The sequence below is a fragment of the Bison bison genome, unplaced genomic scaffold (genome assembly GCF_000754665.1).
Source record: "Bison bison bison isolate TAMUID 2011002044 unplaced genomic scaffold, Bison_UMD1.0 scf7180017864160, whole genome shotgun sequence".
Classification (NCBI taxonomy): domain Eukaryota; kingdom Metazoa; phylum Chordata; class Mammalia; order Artiodactyla; family Bovidae; genus Bison; species Bison bison.
The window spans coordinates 4425473-4434709 of record NW_011494732.1 but is presented as its reverse complement, the minus strand read 5'-3'; positions in this window follow the sequence as shown (position 1 = coordinate 4434709).

Below are 9237 nucleotides of genomic sequence, written 5' to 3'. Positions count from 1 at the left end.
GTCCATGACCTGCACACCAGGGAGACCAGCCCTTCCTGCACAGAAAGGGACGGAGATGCCTGGCAAGCGAGTCCACACACAGAGTCCTGGCAGCCCAGGATCCAGCCAGAGACCTGGACCCAATCCCAGCCGCACCAAGTTTGAGCTAGGTGACCAGGCCTGTTGCTTAAACTCTGAGACTGCTTCCTGTGCTTTTACAAGAGGGAGGCGATAAGCAAGGGAACTAAAGCCAGGCTGGCTCAGGCACAAATGCCAGCTCTACCATGTTGTTAAGCCTGACGCCATCACTTGGCTTCTCTGAGCCTTGGTTTCCCCATCTGTAAAATTGGGGGAGGTGGGGTGTGATGCCAAGGGTTACTTTGAGTGGAAATACACAGCCGGGGCTCGGGGCCAACTCACCCTCAGGGTTCACCAGCCCGCCACCCCAGGGACCCAGGCCCAGCCACCCCAGAACCTAGGACACCCAGGCTCAGGCCCCCAGCCTGGTCAGGATGACAATACCTGGAGCACAGACCCCCCACCCAGCCTCTGCAGCAGGACCCAGTGGGAGACGTAGGCTGCCATGGCCACCATTCCTTGACTGGGCTTGGCCTGTTATAGAGAACAGAACGCCCTGGACACACACAGCCCTCCACCCACACCCTCCGAGGACAGATGTGGAGCGGGTACGGGGCATGGGCTTCCCCCGCGTTGAGTGCCCACAAGGAGCTCCCAGCTTTCAGCCCTTCATGTCCACACCAAAACCCTCCACGCACACCCTGGGTACATGCGGCCCTTGGGATCCACTGTTCGATGCCAGTAAACACCCTAAACACCTCCCTCACTGCCCCCACTACACAGATGAGAAAACTGAGGCCCGAGCACCCAGCAAAGGGCAGCTTCAAAGCCGGCTCTTTGTGATGTCCCACAGGTGTTCAGAAGCCCAGGTCGCTGGGGCAGGGAGGCGGGGGCCAACACTGAGTCAGAGTGAGAAACTCGACGGAAACTGAAAACAGCCCTGGAGGCCCCACGAACTCTCCAGAGTGAGTCGCGCTGATTCACAGCCGGGCTCTGTGTTGGAAAGTTCCTGCTTCTGTGGTGGAGTGGGGGTAGGGGGCCAGGGGCACAGCACAGCCACGAGGCAGGCAAGCAGTGAACTGCTCTAGGGCCTTTGTATCACATCCAGCCCTGCGCCCCACCCGGGGCCCAATCAGGGAAGTGCCCGCAGGGATGTTCCTGGCTGGAGGGCAGGCAGGCAGGAAAGACCACAGAGAGCAGCTGTGGTGACCTGAGGATCTGGCCTGAGACCTAGCTTCAAATCCAGGTTCCCCTGCTTTCCAGTTGGGTGACCCCGGGTGTGTTGCTTAACATCTCTGAGCCAGTTCCTCACCAGTGAAACGGAAATTCTCATCTCACAGGACTCAGAGACTTAGTGAAAGTGTGCATACAGACTGCTGAGCATACAGTAAGAGCCCAATAAAGACACATCTTTTTCAGTTCCCAAATGGGTTTTTTTATTGAGGTGAAATTCATACAACATAAAAGTAACCATTATAAAGTGAAAAATTCAGTGGCCTTGATTACATTCACAGTGCTGTGAGGTCACCAACTCTAGTTCCAAGCATTTCCAACACCCAAAAGAGAAAAGAAAACCCCTACTCACTGAGCAGTTTGCCTCCACGCCCCCTCCCCTCCCCCCAGCCCCTGGCAACCACTCATCTGCTTTCAGTCTCTATGGATTAACTATTCTGGACATTTCATAGAAACGGGACCACGCCATATGCAGCCCTTTGTGTCTGGCTTTTTTTTCACTCAGCCTCATGTTTTCAAGGTCCATCCTCACTACAACATGGATCAGCACTCGTTCCTTTTTTATGGCTGAATCGTATTCCATTGTGGGAATGGACCAAGTATTTATTTTTTAAATAAGAAGAATAAATGTGCCCTGAATAAAAGCAATCTGACAATATATACAAATACACACAGACATGAAATACTTTAAAACTTGCAATGTTATAAAATAACCGTAATGACTGTAGTGATATAGTATGGAATCTGGCCAGAAGGAAGAACCAGTTGGCTGGAGAGAGGGGACCATAGTAGCCCCAGAGCTAACAGTCCCTCCCTCAGGGCCTTTCCTGCTCAAGCGTCAGGCCTCCCATATCCAGGCTGTGCTGTGCTGTGTGACCCTGGTCAACTCCTTACCCTCTCTGGGCCGCCAGTTCCCCATCTGTAAACAAGGGTCCTGGAAAGGACCCTCTCAAGAGGGATTTCCCACCAGAAAGGCGAGAGAGACTGTGGCAGCCAGACTGTGGAACCCATCAGGCATGGTGCATGTCACCCAGGGAACTGCCAGGCTTCCCGGTGCTGGTGACAGCTAGGACAAACAACTCTGGGATGTTCAGAGTCCCTATAGAAGCGGGAGGGGTTGGGGAGAGGGCATACTCTGGGCCACAGAAGTACAGACACAGCACGAAAAGGGAACCTGGGTGCTCCTGCCCTCCCCTGCCCAGGGCGGAACGAAGATGTGCGTTTCTAAGGCCTGACGCCACGTCCTCACACTTGAGACATTCAGTTCTTATCGACAACCCACTCCAGTATTCTTGCCTGGAGAATCCCCGGTCCATGGGGTCACAAAGAGTCGGACATGACTGCAGTGACTTAGCACAAATGCTTGTGCACTATAGGATGTTCACAGCACCTCTGGCCTCGACCCACTACACCTGCTGCACCTCCCTCGGGCTGGGACAAATGAAATGTCTTCAGACATTGACAAATAATCCTGGGGGCAATGTCACCCCGCTGACCCCATCCCCACCATGGTCCCCGCTAAGAGCCTGTATTCCTGGACAGGAAATGGCAGTGAGTGGTACCCACCCCTCCCCTGGGCCGGCCCTCTGGTCTGGTCAGTTCCAGACAGGGTAGAACCCCCTGAAAGGACAAGGACCCTGTGTCCAGGACCCATCCTCCTTCTTCTCCAGGTCAGGCCAGGCCTGGTCTCCCTGCCAAGAAACACACGAGCCATCCCCACTGACAGCCGATGGATTCCTTGGCAGGAAGCCCCTGTCATGTCCTGACGCCATTCCAGGCACTGGGGGCTCAGCTGTGGATGAGATAGAAGCAGCCCCTGCTTTCCTGGAAGTGACTTTCTGATGTGGGAAGGCCAACAACACACCAAGGAATGGAATCAACTGAGAAACTTCATTGATCAACAACTACGTCTTGAGTGAGGGGCTGGGATAGTGGCTTGGAGTGGGGGGCGGTGCTTGACTGGGCAGCCAGGAGGACTTCCTGAGGGTGATATATGACCTGAGACCTGATGACAGTCACCATGCCAATCACAGGGAACAGCATTCCTGGTGGGGGAACAGCAAGTAGAGAGGCTGAGTACAGAGGTCAGGGTGGGGGAGGGATGTGGCTGGAGACACATCAATGCAGCGGGGAGGCGGGCAGCTCCCCAGCATGCTCAAAGCCTCTAGTTTTATTCTCAGAGAAGGAGGAAAAGTAGGGAGGGAAGAATGTGAGACCAGAAGCTGAAGATTCTCATTCTCCTTTGGAGAGCATGAAGAAAATGGTAGGAACAAGAATAGATGGATTCCAAGGCCAGGAAAAAGCTGGATGGGTGCCCAGGTCAGACAGTGGAGCAGGGAGGGGGACCACAGTACCTGGCCTGCTATTATGAAAGCAGAGAGGGTCTCAACCACAGTGGTCCCATCCCCCACCACTAAGAGCATATTGTTATTTTTGTGTTGTTAGGGGGTCTCCTAGGCAGGGTCCCCACCCTGGAACATCTCAGAAACAAACAGGGATGTTTTTGGCTGTCCTGTGACTGGCACTCGGCCAATGGGACAGTCCCACGCCGCGAAAGGCACCCTCCCCACACAATTTTCAAATAACCTGGCCGTTAAAAAAAAAAAAACAAAACCTGCCAGAACTGATCCAAACACTAGCCTTTTCTTGAACATCACTTTCATGTGTTTCCAGAACCGAAACGCCTCTGATCTCACTTGCCTCGGATCGACACTTACTCATGCTGAGTAGGAGCCAGCAGCAACTTCCTCCCATTTCCTCTTATACTACAATGGGGCATACACTGATTGTTGTTGTTCTGGTTAATTCTGTGCAAAGTCAAGACTGTATTCAGGAGGAATCTCAGTGCCAAGGAGTAAAGGGGATTTTCCAAGATATCCCCAACGGTTGTCAGGATGCTGTGTGGCTCTAGGTAAGTCAGCCAACCTTTCTGAGCCTTAGCCATTTGCCTGAAACACAGGGAAAGTGAGGATGTGATCCTCGCTAGCTCACGAGATGGAGAGGACCGGACGAATGAACGCAGCAAGCGCCTGCTGCTATTCGACACAGAAAAAGCACACGGCCCTGGTTCACCACGTGCAGCTTGAAGGGACTGGAGGTGGATGGGGCAAAAGCCCCCCAGCACAGGCCCCGGGTGGGCAGGGGGTGGAGGAGAAAATCCCGCACTCCCCGAATGGCCAGGTGGCGCCTCGCCAGCCCGGCTTTCATCTCCAGGAGATAAGCCGCCTGCTCAAGTTCACGTTCAGGATCAAATGAACCCACTTAATCGCCTTAGGGATCTCCACTGAGCCGGCTCCTCAGGGACTCCGGGAGGAGGGCAGCTGAGTACCCTCCAGCAAAGACCCCCACTCGCACAGCCAGGCACAGAGAGGACACTGTTGCAACCCGCCCACACCTCACTCACACCCCCGACCCCACCCCCGCAATGCCTATTGCAGCAATTCCCCAAAGGCAGATGTGTGCACACTGGCCTTGTGAGTCTGCACACATCATCTGCTCACCATCACAAAGCATCTTGTGTGCCCTGTGGCCCAGGAAGTGTTAGTGTTAGTTGCTCTGTCATGTCCAACTCTTTACAACCGCATGGACTGTAGCCCGCCAGGCTCCTCTGTCCATGGGATTTCCCAGGCAAGAATATCGGAGCAGGTTGTTGCCATTTCCTCCTCCAGGGGATCTTCCCAACCCAGGGATCGAACCCGCATCTCTTATGTCTCCTGCAGTGGCAGGCGGATTCTTTACCACAAGCGCTACCTGGGAAGCCCACAAAGGTGACAGGGTTCCCCGCAGGATCAGCAGCAACCCTTAGGACAACACTTTCTCCATTTCACAGAGGGGGAGACTGAGGCAGGGACGGGCCTTAAGGCACCACCACATCCCGATGCCAAGTCAGGAGCAGGTGAGCAGAGTGTCCAGCTAACGCCTCGGTAGAGGGGGAGCAGCCAGGGTGCACTTGCCTGACATAATCCCAGCCACATCTTAGAACTTGGGAGAGCTCCTGGCACCCAGTAGGTCCCCTCAGTGAGAGCATCCAAATGAACCAAATCCACACACTGGACACAGACTCCGAGGAAAACTCCCTCACAGGACGTCTCTGCCCTCCTAAGAGCACCACAGGCATCCTGGGGGGTGTTTGTGGCCCCCCCAGAGGACACTGGGCAACCTCTGTCATCATTTCTGGTTATCACGATGGGTGGAGGGTACCTAGCGTAAAGACCAGGGATGATGCTAACCATCTGACAGTGCCCAGGACAGCCCCCAAATAGAAGCATCCACCCCAGCAATGTCCAGGAACATCAGCAATGTCCAGGCGAGAAATCCTGCAGCACAACATTCACTCAAGCATTAATTGGGCACCTCCAGCATGAACAAGGAGAAGGCAATGGCAACCCACTCCAGTCCTCTTGCCTGGAGAATCCCATGGACGGAGGAGCCTGGTAGGCTGCAGTCCATGAGGTCCCTAAGAGTCGGACATGACTGAGCAACTTCACTTTCACTTTTCACTTTCCTGCATTGGAGAAGGAAATGGCAACCCACTCCAGTGTTCTTGCCTGGAGAATCCCAGGGACAGGGGAGCCTGGTGGGCTGCCATCTATGGGGTCGCACAGGGTCGGACACGACTGAAGCGACTTAGCAGCAGCAGCAGCATGAACAAAAGCCTGCAAGGAGACGAGGTCACAGAGGCGAGGTTTTGTGTTCAGAGTCACACAGCGACTGCAGGGCAAAGGCAGGTCCCATGTCCAACTGACTCAAAGCCCCATCCCAGAGCTGCCAGACACCTGCCCTATTCCTGAAAATTCTGACCCACCAGGTCTAGAGAAGGGGCTGCAGAATCTAGACAGTTCCCCATTCCCTCTCCCCATGGTCACGTCCAGGCAGCAAAGGTCAGAACTGGTCCTTTCTGTCCAAACCCACAGACACTAAGATGCCAACAGTCTCTCTGGGGGATGGGAATGTGGTTGCATTTTTTTTTTTTTAATATGCAGGCTTTTTTGGTTTCTTCATTTTCCAATTTATAGAGAACACATCTGTTCTGCTTCTGAAAACCAAGAAACAGACTTCTCTGGTCCAGTGGTTAGGGCTCCATGCTTCCACTGAAGGGGCCATGGGTTCAGTCCCTGGTCAAGGAACTAAGATTTGGCATGTCACTTGGCACCACCAAAAAATAAAAAAGAAACCAAGAAAGTCTTTTTTGTAAGGTAGCTGTCAAACCACATGTCTTACCCAAGGCCCTGGCTGCTAGGAGATCTTACACCCCAATGCAGAGGGCCAGCCAGGGCAGCCCCCTTGCAGAGCCTGCCAGCATCATCTAGGAGAGCCACAAGCTGGCGGTCTCACTCCCAGGAATACGCAGAGGAGAACAGCACATGAGCACCTGGAGGCACCTGGAGAAGCTCCAAACGCTGCAACCCACCCCAGCGGCATCTAGGGAATACACCGATCACGTGTCCTGTATCACCATGACAAGACGCTATCTCTACAGAAGTTAAAATTCATCGAGATCTAACTGCATCAAAACGTCACAAATCACACACTGCTACATTTTAAACAGATCACCAACAAGGACCTACTGTATGGCACATGGAATTCTGCTCAGTGTTATGTGGCAACCTGGAAGGGAGGAGGGTTGGGGGAGAATGGATACATGTATATGTATGGCTGAGGCCCTTTGCTGGTCACCTGAAACTATCACAACATTGTTTGTTAATCAGCTATCCCCCAGTACAAAATTTAAAACAAATTTTTTTTTAAGCCACAAAATCCTAATTTATTTTTTTGACTGTGCGGTTCGTGGGATCTTAGTTCCCTGACCAGGGATTGAACTTGGGCCCTCAGCAGTGAGAGTGCGGAGTCCTAACTGCTGGACCACCAGGGAATTTTTGAAAAATAACAGTAATAGGTACACAGGCTTCCCTGGTGGCTCAGTGATAAAGAATCTGTCTGCAATGCAGGAGCCATTGGAGACTTTGGTTTGACTCCTGGATCGGGAAGATCCCCTCGAGGAGGGCATGGCAACCCACTCCAGCATTCTTGCCTGGAAAATCCCAAGGACAGAGGAGCCTGGCAGGCTACAGACCATAGGGTCACAAAGAGTCGGACACAACTGAAGTGACTTAGCACACAGTAGGTACACAGTTTTGTGTATTACATTTTTAATCCTCAGAACGATTCTAGAAAACACATACTACTTCAGTCCCTATTTTACTTAAAGGGCAACTGAGGCACAGGGCAATGCCTCACAGCTGATAAGAGGCCATGGAGGGGGTGGGAACCCACGCCATCAGAATCCCTGCTCGGAACCACTTCGGTCTGCTTGCCTGTCTCAGCGTGGAGAGGAAATTACTAGGCTGAGTTATATAAAAGCTGTCGATATTCGACCACTTTTGACCTACAAAACTGGCAGAGTCCCACAGCTCGTTCCGATAGCAAACTGCAGAGCGGCACACGCAGAAAGACTTGGCCACGTGCATCTTTTCTGCCTAGAGATGAGACAGGGCTCCTAGGTCCTTCAGGAAGCCAGACAGAGGCCCCTGCACGTGTGACAACATTTTTAGAAGGGCACACGTTCAGTGGAGAAGTGGTAGTCTCTGGGGGAGGGGACTCAGGTGACCAGAAAGTCATCTGCAATTTTTTTTTTTTTGGAAATAAAAGGCAGCCACCTGGGACGTCCCTGGTGGCCAGTGGCTAAAACTCCATCCTCCCAAGGCCTGGGTTCGATCCCTGGTGAGGGTACTAAACACCACGTGCTGCAACTAAGACCCAACACAGCCAAATAAATTAAAAAAAAAAAAAAAAAAAAAAAAAAGGTGGCCCCCTTAGCTGGTGCCCTGGAGCCCAGCCTCCTGGACCAAGGCTGACTAGAACATTCCTAACCTCTCCCCTCTACCCATGGCAGCCTTTCTGCCCCTGGATCCCACATAGCCCATCCATGGGCAGCTGGGTCCCCAGGACCTGGTCTCCAGTGCCTCCGCCCCCAGGTTGGAGAAGCTCTCCCCACGTTAAGATACAGTTTCATTTAATTGCAGGCTTCAGGTTTCTGGACGCCGGCCCAGAGGACTTTGGGGCTGAAGGCGTGGGTCATTTTCTTCCTTTTTCCAATAAAGCTGAGAAGGAAGCAGTGTGTGGCATCGCCCATCTCCTCTGAGAAGGTTCAGCACCTGCCCCTTGGGAGACCCCACCCAGGAGAATCATCTGTGGCTCAGCACAGTGGGGAGACAGGCTGGGGACACAGAGTTTTCTCTGGCCCTTCATCTGAGCCAGGTACTCCCCCCACTAGATTGGAAGGAATGAAAAGAAAGAAAGAAAGAACATACAAACACACAAACATCCCTACCTCGCACCATTCCTTTTCTGCTCCAAAACATCTGGTCATCTCTCTGGTTCTAGCCTTTTTTTTTTTTTCCAATTTTTAAATATTTATTTGGTTGCATTGGGACTTAGTTGCAGCACATGACCTTCTCTCTAGTTGCAGTGCACGGGCATTTCTAGCTATGGCGCTAGAGCTTAGCTGCCCTGAGACACATGGGATCTTAGTTCCCTGAGCAGGGATCTAACCCGTGTCTGCTGCATCAATAGGCGGACTCTTGACCACTAAACCACCAGACTTCTTTTCTTCTTTGCATTTTATTTTTTCCTCCAGCACAGCCTTTTTATGGTTTGCAGCTTCCTGTCTTCACTCCATGTCCCTCAGTCTGATTCCAAGGTTACTAGTGGCAGGGGACACACGCGACCTAAGTGACCGGGCTGCCCCTGGATGCTGGGGTTCTCAGGGAAGATGCAGGCTCTGTTTGAGCTTCCTCTTGCTGCGGTAACAAACGCTCACAAACGCAGTGACCTAAAACAGCACAAATTCATTATCTCGTAGTTCTGGAGGTCAGAAGTCCGAAATGGATCTAACAGGGAGAAAAATCAGGGTGTTAGCAGGGCTATGCCCCTGCTGGGGGTTCTCTA